Below are 21,353 nucleotides of genomic sequence, written 5' to 3'. Positions count from 1 at the left end.
ACCGCCATTACGTTCCTGAAGACCCGAGGTGCGAAAGTAAGACCAAAAGAAAGGAACGCAAACTAGTGTTGTGACCCTACCACGAATCGGAAATACTATCTGTGCGACTTCAGAATGGGGATATGGAAATAAGCATCCTGCAAGTCAACAGACACCATCCAGTCATCCTTGTTTAATACCAGAAGTACCTGTGCTAGAGTCAGCATTTTGAATTTCTCCTGTTTGAGGAACCAATTCAAAATCCTCAGGTCCAGGATAGGCCTCAATCTACCATCCTTCTTGGGAATCAGGAAATATCTCAAATAGCATCCCTGACCCCTTTCCTGCTCTGGAACCAACTCCACTGCACCCCTTAACAAAAGGGCTTGCACCTCCTGCTGAAGCAACAGGAGATGATCTTCCGAACAAGAGGAATGATGGGGAGGGATGGGAAGGGGGAAATTCGCAAAAAGGTAGGTGTAAGGAAATGCCTCCTTGGCATGGTTACCCCCCTGACTTTTTACCTTTGCTGATGCTATGTTTTGAATTGAAAGTGTGCTGAGGCCTGCTAACCAGGCCCCAGCACCAGTGTTCTTTCCCTAACCTAACCTGTACTTTTGTTTTCACAATTGGCACACCCTGGCATCCAGGTACGTCCCTTGTAACTGGTACCCCTGGTACCAAGGGCCCTGATGCCAGGGAAGGTCTCTAAGGGCTGCAGCCTGTCTTATGCCACCCTGGGGACCCCTCACTCAGCACAGACACACTGCTTGCCAGCTTGTGTGTGCTGGTGAGGACAAAACGAGTTAGTTGACATGGCACTCCCCTCAGGGTGTCATGCCAACCTCACACTGCCTATGCAGTATAGATAAGTCACCCCTCTAGCAGGCCTTACAGCCCTAAGGCAGGGTGCACTATACCATAGGTGAGGGCACCAGTGCATGAGCACTGTGCCCCTACAGTGTCTAAGCCAAACCTTAGACATTGTAAGTGCAGGGTAGCCATAAGAGTATATGGTCTGGGAGTCTGTCAAACACGAACTCCACAGCACCATAATGGCTGCACTGAAAACTGGGAAGTTTGGTATCAAACTTCTCAGCACCATAAATGCACACTGATGCCAGTGTACATTTTTTTGTGAAATACACCCCAGAGGGCACCTTAGAGGTGCCCCCTGAAACCTTAACCAACTACCTGTGTAGGCTGACTGGTTTTAGCAGCCTGCCACACTCGAGACATGTTGCTGGCCACATGGGGAGAGTGCCTTTGTCACTCTGTGGCTAGTAACAAAGCCTGCAATGGGTGGAGATGCTATCACCTCCCCCAGGCAGGAGCTGTAACACCTGGCAGTGAGCCTCAAAGGCTCACCCCCTTTGTTCCAGCACCACAGGGCATTCCAGCTAGTGGAGTTGCCCGCCCCCTCCGGCCACGGCCCCACTTTTGGCGGCAAGGCCGGAGGAGATAATGAGAAAAACAAGGAGGAGTCACTGGCCAGTCAGGACAGCCCCTAAGGCAACCTGAGCTGAAGTGACTCTGACTTTTAGGAATCCTCCATCTTGCAGATGGAGGATCCCCCCAATAGGGATAGGAATGTGAGCCCCTTCCCTTGGGAGGAGGCACAAAGAGGGTGTAGCCACCCTCAGGGCTAGTAGCCATTGGCTACTGCCCTCCCTGACCTAAAAACACCCCTAAATCCTGTATTTAGGGGCTCCTCTGAACCTAGGAAATCAGATTCCTGAAACTTAAGAAGAAGAGGACTGCTGAGCTGAAAAACCCTGCAGAGAAGACGGAGACACCAACTGCTTTGGCCCCAGCCCTAGCGGCCTGTCTCGCCCCTTCGGAAGAAAACTGCTCCAGCGACGCTTTCCCCAGGACCAGCGACCTCTGAATCCTCAGAGGACTGCCCTGCTCTAAAAAGACCAAGAAACTCCCGAGAACAGCGGCCCTGTTCAACAAAGACTGCAACTTTGTTTCCAGAGGAGCAGCTTTAAAGACCTCTGCAATCCCCGCCAGAAGCGTGAGACTTGCAACACTGCACCCGGCGACCCCGACTCGACTGGTGAAGAAACAATGCTACAGGGAGGACCCCCAGGTGACTCCAAGACTGTGAGTAACCAACGTTGTCCCCCCTGACCCCCCACAGCGACACCTGCAGAGGGAATCCCGAGGCTCCCCCTGACCGCGACTGTCTGAATCCAAAATCCCGACGCCTGGAAAAGACCCTGCACCCGCAGACCCCAGGACCTGAAGGATCGGAACTCCAGTGCAGGAGTGACCCCCAGGAGGCCCTCTCCCTTGCCCAGGTGGTGGCTACCCAGAGGAGCCCCCTCCCTTGCCTGCCTGCATCGCTGAAGAGACCCCTTGGTCTCTCATTGAAACCTATTGAAAACCCGACGCGTGTTTGCACACTGCACCCGGCCGCCCCCGTGCTGCTGAGGGTGTACTTTCTGTGCTGACTTGTGTCCCCCCCGATGCCCTACAAAACCCCTCTGGTCTGCCCTCCGAAGACGCGGGTACTTACCTGCTGGCAGACTGGAACCGGGGCACCCCCTTCTCCATTGAAGCCTATGTGTTTTGGGCACCACTTTGAACTCTGCACCTGACCGGCCCTGAGCTGCTGGTGTGGTGACTTTGGGGTTGCTCTGAACCCCCAACGGTGGGCTACCTTGGACCCCAATTTGAACCCCGTAGGTGGTTTACTTACCTGCAAGAACTAACAATAACTTACCTCCCCTAGGAACTGTGAAAATTGCAATGTGTCCACTTTTAAAATAGTTGTTGTGTTTTATGTAAAAAGTATATATGCTATTGTGATTATTCAAAGTTCCTAAAGTACTTACCTGCAATACCTTTCAAATGAGATATTACATGTAGAATTTGAACCTGTGGTTCTTAAAATAAACTAAGAAAATATATTTTTCTATACAAAAACCTATTGGCCTGGAATTGTCTCAGTGTGTGTTCCTCATTTATTGCCTGTGTGTATGTACAACAAATGCTTAACACTACTCCTTTGATAAGCCTACTGCTCGACCACACTACCACAAAATAGAGCATTAGTATTATCTCTTTTTGCCACTATCTTACCTCTAAGGGGAACCCTTGGACTCCGTGCATACTATTCCTTACTTTGAAATAGTGCATACAGAGCCAACTCTCTGCATTGGTGGATCAGCGGTGGGTTACAAGACTTTGCATTTGCTGGACTACTCAGCCCGGTGGACCGCGGTAGGCACTCCGCTGCCCGCACTGCGTTGAATAACCGCTCTAGTCTGGGAGTCAGTTCTTGCTCATATGTGGCATAGAATTCAGCCGGTGGGCCGTCTGTCCCGGCGTTTTCCCCCGGGCTAGACCTCTTATGCCTGTACTAATTTCCAGGGCAGTTATTTCACCCCCCAGTTCCTCTCTCTCGTCTTCACTTACAGCGGAGCATGGGAGTGCATACAGAAAGGTTCCCAGCTCTTCCCCCTCTCCTCTTAGAGTGCTAGCATACCAAGTGGTGTAGTACTCAAAAAAAGAGGCGGTTAATATCATCTTGCCGGTAGAGCCTACTGTCTCCCTGCCCTCTAATTGCCATAATAAGGGAGCCTCGGCAGGTCGGATTAATTATCCACGGCAAAAGGGCTCCTGCTTTGTCTCTCCACGTGGGCCCTGGCCATATATTGTTTGTAATTGAAACAACAAAGTTTCTCTGTATTTTCGGCCACTAGCTCCCTGGTTGCTCGGAGCTCATCCCATAACCTGGGGTCTCTGGGGACCTGTGTTTCCAGTCTGCGTAATTCACCCTCAGCCCTCTCTACATCCTTTAGCAGAGTCTTCCTGACCCCCATGGATTCAGCAATACAACGCCTGTGTATCACTACCTTAAATGCCTCCCAAAGTGTATGGGGGCATGGTGCTGTTGGCTCATTATTCTCAAAGTATTACGTAATGTGCTCTCTAATTTGGTCGCGGTAAGCCGGGTCTTCGAGTGAGTCTGGTTTAAGTTGCCATGTCGGAATGCTAGTGATAGCCCTTGTCCATGTTATGTACATCAGCCCTGGGCAATGGTCTGAGAGGGTCCTCCCTAGGTATTCTATACTACGTATTTGGACATGTATATCTGGTGTGTTTATCAAAGTGTAGAGCCTTACATGTAGGTCGTGTACTGCAGAGTAGTAGGAGTATTCTCGGGCTCGTGGGTTCTCCAGGAGTCCAGCAGCTGCCACCTTGCTTGCCACTCAAAGAACCTCTTAGCTAGAGTGTTCACCACAGAGTCTCTCAGCGGGGGATGCGATCTGTCCAGATCCGGGACAGCTATACAATTAAAGTCCCCCCCCTATCAGAACAGATCCAATAAGGTGAGGGGCCAAGGCGTTCGACAAATGCTCTAGGAGGCGCCCTGTTCTATATTAGGTGCATATACATTTATCAGGGTAATATCGTGCCCTCCCAGCTTGCCACATAGCGCCCCTCCGGGTCTGTCAGCGTGTGAGTCATCTGAAATGGAATCCCTGCACGTATCCAAACAAGGGTGCCCCTAGCAAATGCAGAGTAGGTTGTGTAATAAGTCTGGCCTCTCCACCTTTTCTGCAGTGCCGCCCCCTCCGCAGCTGTAAGGTGGGTCTCCTGTAATAACGCTATGTGCACCCCTCTTCTACATAAGTATGAATGAACTTTATAGCGTTTGGCCATAGTGTGCATGCCCCTTACATTCCAGGAAATCATCCTATAGTCTTGGTGGTCGCCCATTGAGATAATGCCGAAACAATTTTTCTCTGTACCCTCTCCAAGGGTGGGGGAACCGTAGGGGGACGGGGTGGATGTGTACCTCTTCTCATCGTCAGGCACAGGGCAGGGACCCAAAACTTGAAAAAAAAAAAAAAAACTTCCCCAACTCCCCAATCCCAGGACAGGTGTCCATACACTCTCCCATCCAAACTTATTCAAAACTGAGAGTCAATGCCTGTGGGGCAGTGAATCAAAAAGTTTGAAGGCCTTGATCAATTGGGTCCGCCAATCCCAGGGGCCCCCAGTCTGATATTTTAAACCTTACCAGTTTACATTGTGTCAGGGCGTGAAAGGGCCATTCCCCAGAGCCTTTATTCGTGTTCTTGTGATTAAGTCCTGAGGTGTGTTCAGATGATGTTCTCGGAGGTGCCCGGCGTCACCACTGGCATCTCAATGCTGGGGCCGTCGAGTCCTCCGATCCCGCGTCGGTGTCGGACCCTCGGTCCTCCGCACACGGTCCCATGGATCTTGGGCTTGACTCCCCTCCGCTCAGGGCCGCAACTGCCACTGTTGCTCTCTGCCTTTCCGCTCTGATCTCCTCCGCTGTGGGCGCAGTTTTCCTTTGCCTCGATCTCCGGGGCCGCCCAGCTCCGGGCCCTGCGCTCCAGTGGGCCCTGTCGTGTGTCGAGCCCTCTCGGAGATCCAGCCAGTCCCTGACTTCCTGGGGCATCCGGAAGAATCTAGTTCCTCCATCCTCCGCTACTTGGAGCGTGGATGGAAACAGCATTGCTTATTGGATGTTTAAGGTGCGTAGCTGTCTTTTGATTTCCATGTACGATGCCCTTTGCCGCTGGACCTCACTTGAGAAATCTGGGAATATTCGGACCTGTGCATTCTCTATTTTCAGTTCTCCAGATTTCCTGGCTTAGGCTAATATATGGTTGCGATCTTTAAAGTGTAATAGCCTGGCTACTTTCGGTCTAGGAGGTGTTCCCGGAAGGGGTCTCCTCGCCGGCACTCTGTGAGCTCTTTCAAACGTGTAGAATCTTGTGAGGCCCTCTGGAGCTACTTCCTCATGGATCCACTTTTCCAGATATTCCGGTAGGTTCTGCTGTTCGATTGATTCAGGAAGCCCAACTATCCGGATGTTATTTATCTGGGATCTGTTTTCCGCATATTCGGCACAGGCCACTAGAGAGCCCACTTGTTTCTCGAGGGCCGCCACTCGGTCACTGGTCAACTTCAACTCTGGTATTATCTCTGCGACCCCCTCCTCACAGGCCTCGGGGTTTTCCGTTTTCTCCTCCCCCGTTCCTCTCACCTTGAGTGTCCGATAGTTTGGGGAGGGGGGGGGGGCAGCGGCGGGTGGTGGGTGGGAGACTATCAGTGACCCCCCCCCCCACTCCGCAGGTCCGCCACACCAGGCCGCTCATTGTGGCCCTCGCGCTGGGGAGGGGCCCCGATCAAGCGACCCCTCTCTAAGGCATGAGCTACGATATGGGCGGGAGCAGGGTGGTGCCTTGCTCCTGGCACTCTTCCTCTGGATATCCGTTCAATCGGGTGGTCTGGGCCTCCCCCCGGTCCGTCTTATTCCCAGGTCGCGCTCGTTTCGCCCGCCTTGTTCACGAGAGCGACCGCCATTTTAGGGTCAAGCAGGTCGTATGGTCTTCCCTTTCCAGCCGGCTCTTCGGAGGTCCCAGGGGAGGGATCAGCACAAGGGATGTCACCTCCTGCTCTCACCTCTCAGTCCTTGCCTCCGGGGGTCCCCTTGCAGGTGGCCTCCAAGGCCCTAATTCTCAGGGGCTCGTTGCTCGAGTTGCGGCCGTCATTTTGAAGTCAGAAGGCTTGCACCAAGTCTTTTCGGCGGTCGACTCTGGGGTCTCGGGGTGGCCCCCCTGTCCCAGTCAGGTTGCCCCTAGCCTCCCAGCCCCTAGTCTTAGGGGGGAGACACCAGGGGGGGGCGGTCTGACTCATCAGGATGGCTGGTGACTGAGGCCCCCGGTCGGAGCTCTTCTTCGGCACGGCTCACTCCATGAGCCCGTGGCCACGCCCCAGCAGCGTTACATATTTGCCATCCAAGCGGCCCAGCACCAGGACATAATGACCCTCAGGGTCAATGGCTGCCTTATGCAACTGGAAGGGTACTTAGAGTCTTATCCAAATGAGGGCCCTCTCGCAAAGGCAGAGTAAGCTGTATAGTAAAGCTGCCCCCTCCATGCTCTCACGGAGAGCCTGGCCCTCAGAGTTCGAAAGGTATGTCTCCTGAAGGAATGTTACATGTGCCCCCATTTATTTTATATATGCCAAAACACTGTAATGCTTTGAAGGTGTGGTCAGCCCCTGCACATTTCAGGTGATCAATCTGACTGGGTCAGTCCAGTGTACCAGGGTCTCCCATGCCAGGCACTCAGGTAAAAGAGCAGCAGTAAGTCACTCCACGCAGTCTAGCTAGTAGCACACATACCATCCAAGAAGAAAACAAAAGGAAAGATCAAGAAATAACAACAAAGCACCCACAACCCGGACTGTGATATGAATATATCGGTCCAAACAATGTTAGGCAAACAGCCTACAAACCAAAGCCCATCAAATAAGGCTAAAATGGTTCCCTAATGGAAAGTTTTGTAGAGGAAAGAGTCACGTCAGCCGAGAAATCAACCAAACAGGGGATCTGTAAGGAAGTCCCACATAGTGCGAGCTCCCCACATCCGCTCAACTCCCCCACAGCCTAACAAAAAGACATAGCAGAATAGACAAGATTATTAGACATCCTCTGTCTGCGGGAGCGCTAGCATCTCGGACACTGAGGTTAATGCTGGTATGGTGATTCTAGTCGTGTAGTGCACTTATCATAGAGCTACAGTCTGTCCATGCTGCAGCAGGATTGTGAAAAAGTGGGACTTGTCCTCCGCTTGTATTCTCAGGCAAGCTGAATATAGTAAAGAATAGGGTAACCCCAGCTCTCGAAGCTCCTTCTTCACAGAGGTGAACGAAGTCCTCTGGATTTGGAGCTGGAGGGTAAAGTCTGGATAGATAGAAACTCTAGCTTTCTCCACAGTGGAGGGGTCATTGCTGCTCGCCTGCTGGAGTGGGAAATCCCCTTTGTGGAAATGAAGCAAACGGACCACCAAGTTTGGGTTGCAGGGAGGGGACTATGTGCACGTTCCACCATGTAGAACGTAAACAGGCCCTCTGGGGCCACAACCTCTTGCAGCCACTCTTCCAAGAAATTAAGCATGGACCTGCCCTCCACCCTCTCCGGTAGTCAATGAGATTAATATTGTTGCGGCGGGGGCCCTCCCATCTAGATCATCAAGCTTGCCTGCCAAGCGATGGATATAGGCCTCCAAATCCATAAGACAGAGCTCCATATTCAATGTTTCGGGTGTTAGGGTTTGGACATAGGCCTCCAAGACAGAAACCTGCACAAACATTTTCTTAGAATCTTCACAAATAAGGCCCAGTTTGACCACTATAAAGCCAATTTTACTCTCTAACCGTTCCCAGTGGTATCAATCGTCACCAGCAGTTTGTCAAACTTGTAGTCAAATTGCGAGGCATCCCCTCCTCTGGTCCCCTGCTTGACCCCCTACTGGGGGGGGGGGGGGGGGGGGGTGCCCGCCAAGGGGTTGCCTTTAGATCTCTGGGTGTGACTCACAGCATAGATTAACAAGGGGGTTCAAAACATAACAGGGCCCAGTGACCAGGAGGCATAAGGGCAAAGTCTAGAATGTGTAGCACAGACCGCCGCATCCGTGGAGCAGTTAAGGGGTGTAGAATGGCCAGCAGGGTCCAATGTTACCAGTGGGAGTGAGGCCAAAGCCTGTCAACAGCCCCATACCACAACGAAAATGTCACACACTGAGTTCCACATGGGCATCAGAAGTGTCCTCCACCTATTTAGTTCTCCCAGGCACCACCAGTAGCTCATAACCCCTAGCTCAAAGCCAGCTGTCTAATGAGGAGGAGCAGAGTCACCCACTTGCTCACTGCGAAATTCAGCTGCAGGGCTGCTTAGTAGTGCAGTAGGGCTCACTGCCTCTCATTGTAGGGCCCCTGGAGTCCTAAAATGCAGCCAACATGGCACAGCTAGCCTGGGTAGCCGCCCCTGTCATATGCCACATTGCCCCAAGAGGAGGCCAGGAACACTCCAATGCGTGTTGGGCTGCAAAGGTTCACTTGCTTCTCCTGCAGTCCGCCAAGGAAATCATGCAGAGGAAGTCCTGCCTCCTATAGAGGAAGTGCAGTGAATGACCATCGAGTTCCCAGTGATCTCGGGGAGGGAGGGATCAATTACCCCCGCCATGTAACCCTCAAAAGCTGCAGACTTTGGAGCAATGAGCTCCATGGCCTCTGTCCCTCAGTTATGGAGCTACAAAGTTTCTGCCATTGGGAAGCAATCAGTATCCTGCAGCGTCCAGCTCTGCATGGGTCGGCCTCATCTGCTCGGCTGGATGCGGTCACCACCAAGCTGTCGAAGATCGGGGCCCCACAACCAACATAATTTCAAGTGTGTGGCGGGTGGCAAAGGCCAGGGGGAGGGAGGGAGCGTTGTGTCACGAAGCGGCAGAGGACCTCACACACATCGCTGCTCACAGCATGGCAGCTAGTTCCGCCCCCTCAATGGGAGAAGCTTTTAAGTAAATATTCACAAAGAAACACAAACAATTGCCCAATTACGACGGAGATCAATTTTTACACACACACTAGCAGTTATTGGTCATTCACGTCTCCTTTCCACCTTCTTTCCATGAAAGGGGGGCGGAGTTAAGAATCCCATTATTATATCATAGTACATCAAAAACAAAATAAACCATGCACTTATCTTGCAGCGGTTTTCTCCGTACCAGTTACATCCCTGTATTGCCATCAATATATAGTGATGGTGTGCCTCTGGAACATACTAACTTCCTTGAGTCTCCACTAATTACATAAGAGTCATGGCATCAAACATCAAGGCAGTGGATTACTGGATTATCCACTGACAAGTGCATTGTCACAGAGAAACTTTAGCATGAAAATTGTACACATGACACAACATTGGGAAACAAGAGATGTTGCATCAAACAGGGAAGCACTCACTTCTGCTATATTCTCCCCCAACTCGTCCGGGTTTCCAGAGATGCATGTGAATTGACAGCATGGTGGACAGAGGTCTCTTATGGCTTTTTCCACACCTTAATTCCCCACAGTGCGAGGTCGAACTCCATCTAGGGTTATTTTGTGTATCTGGTAAGGGTGAGGGGAGGGAATGCACAGGGAGTTGGGGGAGAGATTTGTAGGGCACTGGATATCATTTTGTTTTTTGTACAGGGATGGGTGGAGGTCACAAGGTAATTCTTAACATTTGAGGAGGGAAGCGGGGTTCTGTATTGCTTCTCCATGACTACTTTAATCCTGCATTGCAGATCAGATGCGAGCAAGGAAGAGAACTTAGGAACCACACTTACCATAAAGTTACAGAGGGTATCTGTGAATAAAGGGGGTGTTTATCAACTCAGGGTTCTAGGTGACAACATAGGAAATTCGAGCTTAGCGTTTCTTGTGTTCATGATGTCAGTCAATACCCAATAGTGAGTGAACAATATCCCTGTTATAGTCACCCATCTATAATTCTGTTGATAGATCCTCATTCAAACATATAATATTGGTGTATAAGGTCGCTGTTGGTAGCCTGCTCTTATTGGACTGGTTGGCAGTATTCAAAGCCATCATTCTCAAGATCCTGAGAAAAACATAGGCAACGTTGAGAAGAGAGGATCTGGACTGTCATTAATGAAACTATCTTTAATTAGAACATTATTAATCTCTACCAAACAGCAGCAGTGATTTAGTAATTTGGACAATAATATTTCAACCAAGGAGGATACTCAAATCATCCATCAAATAGGGATGTTAATCATCGGTAACCGTGGGACAAAACAGTCTTTACTTCTACCCTGAGGTTTTCCCAGCCATGTTGCCATGAAAGCTGGGCTGATTTTAATCTTACGTTTAGCAAAACAAGTGCCCTGGGCTGCAAATACTTGATTCATCCATCGGCAATCGGTGTCTTTTTCTGAAATCATGAAGTACTTCCACAGTGTATAGGCAAAATGCCAATCTATGCATTCATACTGGACGATGAAGAACTTCTAATCTGCCTCATTAAGACTCTGCCGCGCCAGCATAACACTGCAGCTAATCTACACGTAGCACATCCTTGCAGCTAGTGAGATCTGTTGAAGGTTCTGTGCGTTGTACCATACGCCTTTAATAAAAAGGCACATTCTACCATTATAAGTTCACATAAGCCGTATGGTCAGCTTCTTTCAAACTGTGGGATATCTCATAGGCCCAGTTTAAGAATTTTACTTGGGGGAGAGTTCTTGCAGGATCTATGGGAGATTACACAACACCATAAGGAGGTAATACTCCAAGGACTAATACAAAATTAAACACTCATAATGAAACCGTTTTAAAAAATTAAAGTAGCTTGACTATAAAGACGAATCAATAATGAAAAATCCTTTAAGTACGAAAATGGATGGCAATTTCCCTTAAAAGCTTACCGAAATGCTAGCAGTTAACCTAATCATATAGGTAACCTTCAGTGTAACGCCTATATCAGCCCTATCTTTAATTAATGAGAAACTTTTTTTTGGTAAATTTAAAATATATATATATTTTGTATCAATTGTCGTTTTTTTATTTCTGTTTCAGAAAGTAACATACAACGGTGGAACAGGGAAAGGCTGAAGACCGCATAAACGGCTCCCCTCACTTTCCTTAAAACTTTAAAAGCAATTATTACACAGCACAGAGAATTACAATCTACTTGGTGCCTCAACGGCAATCATCATCTGCGATCAGTCTTAAAAAGGCTTCACAAAAAAAGCTCATTTTTTTTCCTTAAATGTGTTCACAAAGGCTGGTTTGGAGTTGCACATGCTTGCACGGCTTTGTCTCTTTTTAACTCTGCATCTAGTCATAAACACATAAACAAGTCCATCTCACTGTTGACATTCTGCTCACAGAGAATTGAATTACTTGCCTACAGCTAAGTGTGCCAATGAGAGATTTTAAATCCAGGAATCCAAATGATGGTTAAGCCTAAAGACATTTTATACACACATTAAAGCCCTGGGTCTTTCAGGACACACTTAAAACTAAACCTTCTGGGTAATTCCGCTCTTCTTGTTATCATATCTCAATTAGCAGTATTAGTCCTCCAAGCAGCAAACATCATAATGAGGCAAATTTTCATCATACAAGAAGCAGGTCGCTTAGTCAACAAAATGAGTATTTCAGTGCAATCCTGGATAAAACGCGCAGCTATGTTTGAAAACTGTAAGTACTAACAGTATTCTGTAAGATCTTCCAACAACGCGGGCTGAAGCTGTTCAATTCGAATAAGCAAAAGTAAGAATGATAATGGCAAATGCAAATGTGACGTTCCGAAAAAGAACAAACAATATCCGACTGCAGTAGGCGTCAATCTACAGTTCAAAAATGCAACTGTCTAGGATTACACCTCACGATTACCTACATGCAACATATGTGCACAGCGAGGGATAAAAACAGAGATCTTCGATAACAGTACATAAACGATGGTCTTGGGCCCAGAAAGAAAGTGAGAAAGGTTGCTTGTTTGGTGTTAAGACGCATCAGACACCGCATAAACCCACTGGAAAACGAAGCAGCACTAGCGAGGCCAAATGTTCTAAATTTACGTTTATGTATGCCTGTGTTTCAATGAATCAGAACATTGAAGTGAAACCTACTAGCTTTGTCAGTGCCTGTTATTGTTTGGTAAACTAAAAGAAGGGAATTAAAAGTTATTTTTCTACAGCAGTATGCATTAGGAACCCCTCACAGGACTCATTTTCAGAGCCCCAAAAGGAGTGTCACACTATCATTTAATTTACTAAATGCCATCATTCAAGAAGAGTATTTTGGCAGTAAAAGGTTTAGCTCGACAGTGAGAGCAGTGAAAATAAAAGATGCCAAGTAGCAGTCACTTGAAATTCAACTGAACGAAACATTGGCTGAATGAATTATTTAACACATTAGCTTCTGTTTTTTATGTCATAGCAACTGATACAGGACTGCAATACATGCCCATTTACCACCTTATCTTATTTTCAACTAGGAACAAAACCAGAAAAAACAGTAATGCTCCCTTTGTTATAAAGTCTTCACTTCACTTGGATGGACAGTAAGAAAGCTTTACTTCTCGAACAGCTTCTGCTTCTATGTGAAGCGGAAATAAATTGGCAATGAAGCCTTTATCATAGTTATGCTTTTTTTCCAGTTACACAGAAAGACTGGATAGCTTGGCAGCCTTCGTTAACAGCCGAGTTTTATTTCTATGACTAAGAAACAGATGCAACTCTACAATCAACACTGTTTCACTGGCCACTCCCACCATTAATTTAGCTAATTTTAGTGTAAAATATGAGCACTTATTACCACCACAGAAATCTTCATGTGCAACTTTAATATCTCCACCACAAATCTCCCTCCCTTGCCATGATGCTTGATAAAAACACTAGCTTCAAGGCAAGTCGCTGGGAGCTAGAAAGCTATTAGAGCAGCCATTGTAAAGTCAGGGTTGTAAAACATTATATAAATTTTGCTACAATAAAAAACAAGCACTAGCAAAGCCAATATGTATAGCATCGGTTGCCACCCTTCTCACTTTTTTAATTCGTGTTTTTGACATCACTTTGCACACCTTTTATGTTGGAGACGCTGCAAGGATCGCTCCAATCTAAAAATAATATGGATAAAGGTAAAAAAATATTTTTGGTGTTAAAAAGTTCATAGTACCTCTGGGAACTAATTTGTGTGTGAATGTACTCCTTGGGGAGGGGCAGAATGCAGTCAGTTATTCTCAAGTTAGACAATAACTGAAATAGGATGACCCACGGCCCCACACTGCATGCTGCAGTGCGTGGTAGAAATAATATAAAAGACACAATAGACCTATGGATGAAAATGGTTGGCTGAAAGTCCCTATAAGTATATCATATCTACAATTTTAGTAAATGCAAAAGACCTTGACAAACCCCACTTCTAAAAAAAAAAATAACAAAGGAAAACCGTTTTACAGAATCTATTTATGAATTAACAACTGAAAGTGTGATGATTTAGTGTATTTGTCTGTATACAATAGTCGAATATGCTCTGCAATAATACCTCAATCTCAAAACAATCGCTGAAGGAAGCTGAACTCAAACAAACCAAAGGCTTGACCCGAAATGCACTGTCTGTTTATCGGCAACACTAGGTCTTATAGACAGCTGTCTTTGGGACCTACTGGCTTTGCCAATTGTTTTAGCCACGCTGCGAAACATCTCTGAGGTTTGGAAGCAGCACAAGGGGTGAAAGCAACATGGGGGACAGGATATTGGAAGCAAGCAGGGTGGTGCTGGTAGGGGAGAAGCAACGGGCAGTAGAGAAAAGTGGAGCAGGTCGAAAGGAAGCACACAGGGGAGAAAGCAACTAGGGAGGAAGTACACATGGAGGGGGCAAGTGAGGAGCACACGTACGACTGAAGACACCGAATGCAGGGGAAGAGAAATACACCACAGAGACAGCTGAAAAAATGATGCTCTCTCGAGTGCTTAACTTGTAAAGATATAAATAGTGCTTTAAAAGCAACCAATAGAAGTACAGAAGCCTATCAATCAAGAGTGATGGTAAAGAGGCAAAGCTACATGGGAGAGACAAACGCAAGGCTGACAAGCTGGGGCATGAATAAGAAGCAGGCAAATGGGAGTGAAATTAAAGCCAACTAAGGGTAAGGAATGGACGGGCTCCAAGGCCCATTATGTTCTTGGTAAACCCATTATATGTCTTGAAAAAACAGCACATGCTCGGTGTAGTAAGCAAGACCTAATCATGGCAGATTCATTTTCATGTACTGGTGTACATCCTAGACACAAGAGTTACTCATTCAACCACTCCAGGAGTTGGTCCTTAAGGTAATGAGAATCCTTGTGGGGCACAGCAGTGTTTGAGCATATCCCCCACTCAAAACAATTGAGTCTTTCATCTCACTATAAACTGCAATGCCAGGACTGCCTTCTCTACTTCCAAATACATTTGTTTACATACACAGCTTTTTCATTACAAATCATTCAGATATAAGAACACAATGTCCTCACTGGTCAAGAAATAAGCTACCACTTTGCAGGACTACTAGACATGCAGCTGAGAAAAACAAGGTAAGCCGCTGGGTTTCCTGAAAGAGGCTTGAGGTGATGCGTGCCTTGGAATGAGAAGCAGATATTTCAAAATATTTAGTCCAACAACTCTCATAACCGATTTGCCACATTAATTTATCAGGTACATATTTGAATGCTCTTCAGTTTATTTACTTGTATTGTCCTTCTGAATGTCTTGATACTAATTGACTTCGATTTGGCAAACAAGAAAAAAAAAGTAACCAATTTAATAAAGGTGAGAAATACCAACTCTGGCTGGCTTTGGTCACCAGTCCCTTCTCACTTGTATAGTTAAGTTCGTCTACCTTTCTATTGTCTCACTGGTCCGCTTTCAAAAGCAATGATTTTTTTTTTTACTTTATATTTTCCATGGATCCCATTCCAGCTGTTTTTATTATTATTTTTCATATAACACGTGTATGCTAGGATCAGACTCAAGGAAAAATGCTCAGGGTGTGTGTGTTTGGTTTCAGTACGCCTCTTTGGTGTCTGTGCTATCCGGACACTAGTTCTTCTCAGATTACTATGGGCTTTCTTGGGACATATCTTCCTTTGTTCTTCTTCATGCCTCCAAAGTCACAATAATGGGTCTGGAAGATAATGCACTTCCCAATTACTGTTTTATAAAGATCCTTTGGCTCTGACTAACATGCCTCCTTCTTTATGGGCTACTGCTCCTGTGATGCTTTGTTTGAGGTCCTAAATTCCAGATCACTAAACCAACTTGGTACCTTGTCCATCCAGTAAATAACTTGTTACTGATGCAGAATGAAAACAAATAATTTGCACTACTGAACTAGGGTTATTACTGAATTGGTCCTACAGCCCTGTTATCAACTCCTCTTGCATGCCGCCTGCAACCTCGACAGCCAAGAAGGCTAGAAAACATATCTATACAGTTACAAGATAAGAGCCATTTGGAATGCTCCTCGCATGGATGCCATACGTGATAGGGCTCACTGGCACTGGCACATCCTAAAGTAATTTGCTTCCCTGTGGTCTATTGACACAGAACAAAAGGAGCAAGGGAGAAATGATTGTCACCTAGAAAAAGGAGAACTGCAGGACTCAAAGTATAACGACTACTTCTGGTGAGCAACTTGTGCCAATGTCTATGCCCTGGCAACACCTTTATAGCATTTTGAGAAGAGTTCCAGGCATCTAAGACCTGCATGAGAGAATGATGCAGACAACAAAAGCCTGAGAGACTAGACAATTTTTAAACTGCAGTTTACATAAGAGTTTTCAATGTATGACTAGAGTGGATTATTCTATTCAAGAAAAATAAATGGACAAACTTCCAAATCCTCTACCAGGGATCTAATGTCCTATAAGGAAAAAACACTTACCCAGGAAGCACCTGTTTGTGGCATGTAGTGCTGTAGATTCACATGCTTAGCATAATCCTGCCATCTAGTGTTGGGCAAGTATGTGCAAGTTGTTGTTCTGCAAAGCAAGTCTTTTGAGTCACAAGGTAGAGTGACTCGTCTGCTAGCTGGTAATGCGCATGTTCATAGACTCCACTGTTAGTTGGTTTTCCCCGCTTGGTGGGTGAGGATGGAATGTGAAACATAGCATAGTATAGTGAGATGTCCATTCTGAAGAAACATATGACAATCCATACAAATAACTACAGCAAATAGTGGTGTCCTGGGAGGAGGACGGGCGCATGTGAATCTACAGCAATACATGCCACAAACAGATGCATACCGAGCAAGTAAAAATTTCAGTTTGAGGCATGCATGGCTGTAGCTACACATGCTTAGCATAGACTGTAAAGAAGTCTTCTCCAGAAGAGGTGGCTATATGCTTAGTTGTTTGAAATAATTTACATAGAACTGCTTGGCAAACATTGGCTTGTTGACCGGCCAGAACATCTACACAGTAATGTTTTGTAAATGTATGCGGAGTAGATCATGTAGCTGCTTTACATATATGTCAGCTACAGGTGTGTTTCATAGGAAGGCCATTGAAGGTCCTTTTTTATGAGAGGAGTGAGTTCTAGGAGGAATAGGTAAAGTTATTTTGGCTTTAGCATATCATATCTGGATACATTAGAAAATCCAATGTGCAATGCCTGAAAGGCTCCTTTGCTTGGTTTTGAAAAGACAACAAAGAGTTGTTGTGTTTTCCTAAATTATTTGGTTCTGTCAATATAATACACAAGGGCACATTTTACATCTAAGGTGTGTAAAGAAGCCCTTGTTGATTAGTGCCTCTCTATCTCTATGTACAGGGAGTGCAGAATTATTAGGCAAATTAGTATTTTGACCACATCATCCTCTTTATGCATGTTGTCTTACTCCAAGCTGTATAGGCTCGAAAGCCTACTACCAATTAAGCATATTAGGTGATGTGCATCTCTGTAATGAGAAGGGGTGTGGTCTAATGACATCAACACCCTATATCAGGTGTGCATAATTATTAGGCAACTTCCTTTCCTTTGGCAAAATGGGTCAAAAGAAGGACTTGACAGGCTCAGAAAAGTCAAAAATAGTGAGATATCTTGCAGAGGGATGCAGCACTCTTAAAATTGCAAAGCTTCTGAAGCGTGATCATCGAACAATCAAGCGTTTCATTCAAAATAGTCAACAGGGTCGCAAGAAGCGTGTGGAAAAACCAAGGCGCAAAATAACTGCCCATGAACTGAGAAAAGTCAAGCGTGCAGCTGCCACGATGCCACTTGCCACCAGTTTGGCCATATTTCGGAGCTGCAACATCACTGGAGTGCCCAAAAGCACAAGGTGTGCAATACTCAGAGACATGGCCAAGGTAAGAAAGGCTGAAAGACGACCACCACTGAACAAGACACACAAGCTGAAACGTCAAGACTGGGCCAAGAAATATCTCAAGACTGATTTTTCTAAGGTTTTATGGACTGATGAAATGAGAGTGAGTCTTGATGGGCCAGATGGATGGGCCCGTGGCTGGATTGGTAAAGGGCAGAGAGCTTCAGTCCGACTCAGACGCCAGCAAGGTGGAGGTGGAGTACTGGTTTGGGCTGGTATCATCAAAGATGAGCTTGTGGGGCCTTTTCGGGTTGAGGATGGAGTCAAGCTCAACTCCCAGTCCTACTGCCAGTTCCTGGAAGACACCTTCTTCAAGCAGTGGTACAGGAAGAAGTCTGCATCCTTCAAGAAAAACATGATTTTCATGCAGGACAATGCTCCATCACACGCGTCCAAGTACTCCACAGCGTGGCTGGCAAGAAAGGGTATAAAAGAAGGAAATCTAATGACATGGCCTCCTTGTTCACCTGATCTGAACCCCATTGAGAACCTGTGGTCCATCATCAAATGTGAGATTTACAAGGAGGGAAAACAGTACACCTCTCTGAACAGTGTCTGGGAGGCTGTGGTTGCTGCTGCACGCAATGTTGATGGTGAACAGATCAAAACACTGACAGAATACATGGATGGCAGGCTTTTGAGTGTCCTTGCAAAGAAAGGTGGCTATATTGGTCACTGATTTGTTTTTGTTTTGTTTTTAAATGTCAGAAATGTATATTTGTGAATGTTGAGATGTTATATTGGTTTCACTGGTAATAATAAATAATTGAAATGGGTATATATTTTTTTTTGTTAAGTTGCCTAATAATTATGCACAGTGATAGTCACCTGCACACACAGATATCCCCCTAACATAGCTAAAACTAAAAACAAACTAAAAACTACTTCCAAAAATATTCAGCTTTGATATTAATGAGTTTTTTGGGTTCATTGAGAACATGGTTGTTGTTCAATAATAAAATTAATCCTCAAAAATACAACTTGCCTAATAATTCTGCACTCCCTGTAGTTGAAAGAAGGGTTCTTCTAAAGTTAATGACTGAAGCTCACTGACACATAAGTGAAGTGGTAGCTACTAGAAATGTTACCTTCCGGGATAAAAACTGGAGGAGGCAGGAGTGTAGGGGCTCGATTGGAGGGCTAATACAATATTGAGCTACCAAGTGGGAGCTGGCGGCGCCCTAGGAGGAATGATTCCTAAGACCTTCCAGGAAGGCTTTAATGACAGGAATTCTGAATACGGAAGTGTGTTGTCTCTTTTGTAGATATGCAACTACTGCTGCTTGCTGAAGTCTTATAGATGTAAAAGCTAGGCCAGAGGTACATAAATGAAATAAGTAACAGAATATGTCCTGCACCTTCAGAGCAGCAAATGCAAACAACAAGGTGATGGATAGAATGCTTGAATTAATCTTGGCTACTGGCAATCACTTAGGCCGCACTGCCAGGCTAGGTCCATTCTGGAACAGATGCAAGCATCCTGGGACCGGTTTCGGAGTATCATCCCTCTTCAGCCAGGCTAGATTGTATCCAGTGGCACAGTGAGCCCAGGACCCACGCCCAGGCATAAAGACGCACTTGTGGCAGCAAATGCAAAAACAACAAGGTGATGGATGAAATGCTTGAATTAATCTCAGCCTCTAGCCACATCCCATCCATATGTAAATCAGCCTCTGCTCCCCATGGGAACAGTCCAGGTCCTCCCTGGACAGGAAACTAGCATCCTGGGATGAGTTTCGGGGCATCACCCCTCATCAGCCAGGCTTGCCTGAATCCAGTGGCACAGAGAGCCCAGGACCCATATCTGGGCGTACTCAGCGCACTTAGGACAGCAAATGCTGGACTGTTCCCATTTGGAGCAGGGTCAAGACTCATCTGCAAAACAAAAAAGAATAATGGAGCACACCATTTGCTAATGTAATCATTCATGTGACTATTACAAATGGTGTGCTCCATTATTCTTTTTTGTTTCATGATTAATCTGGTTTGGGTTTCCGATTTCAAGTCACACATTCACACATGGTGGCAACGGATGTGTTAAGGTGTTTGAGCACCACAAATATGCACAATTTTATTTGAAGAGAACGGGAGGGATGTGCAGCTAAATAAAGTCACTGTTGCCTTTTGTAATTCAAGAATGATCTTGCATATGGCTGAGTCCAAACTGGAGTGGAATGGTGGGCAAAAAACAATGGATTAGAATGTGGCCTGAGCATTTTCCAGTGGCTCAGATTAATTCAAGCATTCCATCCTGCAACTTACTGTTTTTGTATTTGCTGCCCTAAGTGTGCTGGGCATACCCAGACATGGGTCCCGAGCTCATGGTGCCATTTTTATGGGGTGCCTGAACTTCTTCCTCGAGCAATTGTTGATGTTGTGATGAGAGTTTGTATTCACAAGGTGGAATGTTTGGAGGTGAGCATGTGAGCTCCAGACAATAACCTGTTGGAAAATATCCAACACCACTGGTCAGAGAAGATATTACACCAGGTGGGAATGAACCCCTGCATTCGACCCGCCAAGTGGAGTGCTGTGGTTGGGGGGAAATGTTGGCAAGTCAAGGTTTGGTGGTGGTGATGGAGGGATTGGTGAAACAGCTCTTGCCTCTATAATTGGAATTATTGCCTGGGTGAGGTAGTCTGTGCCTGGGGATGCTGGTAGGCGGTGGTTTTAGGGGTGGTGGTCTTAGATCCTCCACGATAAAAGGAACAGCGAAAGGAGCTGCATTAGGATGGTGCCTGTAAAGCCCCCATGGCCTTAGCCATCTCATTATCTTTTTTATTTTTTCTAGGAGGGTGTCGACTTGAGGACCAAAAAGGTAGGTAAAAGCTAAGAAATTTGCTGGACTTCAGGTTTAAAACCAGATATTCAAAGCCACGCATGAAAGAAAACACTAGAATTTATGGCTGTGTTGAGGGCGCAGCAAATTGTGGCATTTTGAAATTAACTTGCCCTCAGAGGCAATCTAGTGCGCTCACTTCTTGTGTTTCTCCATGAGTTGTTGGAGGATCTCCTCCATGTCATCCAAGATGACCCGCGACCTAACAGGGTCGCCGAGTGCAGCTGGTGTGTGGCACAGCATGCCTCTGAGCATCAGCAGGTATTGTGCTGAGTGCAGGCTGGTGGAGAGAGTCTCAAATAACAAATCATCCCTTAAAGGATGTGTGTAGCTTGACTTTGTGGATGGAGGCAGCTCTGCCTATAAGGGCATGGTAGGCGGTAGTGTCATTTGAGGGAGATAATTTAGCGGGATACAGATCGGAGTGCATATCAGCAGGTGGGTCTCTGTCAGAGGAGTCCCACAGGTCATCAAACAGTGGGATGAAAAACTCATCTCCCTCTTCAATACCCCATAAGAGTGAGTGAAAACCTCTGGAGAGTATAGTGTGGGTTATATAGGTGAAGGCGGTTGTGGACTGCATGTGAGGCGCAGCAGGCGTTGGTGGTGAGTTGACTGGCACCAGGCTTGTGGCCTTGTCCACCTTCTTTCTCTGCTTTGGTGGTCTCAGGACTTCCAAAGTTTCTTCAAATGATAACTCTATTTTGGCTGGCTGTAGACCAGAATGAGGAGGTCTCGTAATGATACAACCAGTGTCCAGGTGTACCATATTTTGTTGTCTCTGCAGTCTACCTCCTCTTGCAGCTGTTTAAGCACCGGTTCCTC

The 21,353-nt window shown here is 46.4% G+C and overlaps 1 protein-coding gene across 1 annotated transcript in view; it reads right to left on the bottom strand.

Moving 5' to 3' along the window:
• The window catches only part of LOC138267494 (transcription initiation factor TFIID subunit 4-like), a 1,241,721-nt gene that overhangs the window by 886,390 nt on the left and 333,978 nt on the right, over window positions 1-21,353 (bottom strand). The gene's annotated exons all lie outside the window — the stretch shown is intronic.

The sequence above is a fragment of the Pleurodeles waltl genome, chromosome 12 (assembly GCF_031143425.1).
Source record: "Pleurodeles waltl isolate 20211129_DDA chromosome 12, aPleWal1.hap1.20221129, whole genome shotgun sequence".
In the NCBI taxonomy this organism is placed as follows: Eukaryota; Metazoa; Chordata; class Amphibia; order Caudata; family Salamandridae; genus Pleurodeles; species Pleurodeles waltl.
This window is presented reverse-complemented; position numbering and strand designations above follow the sequence as displayed.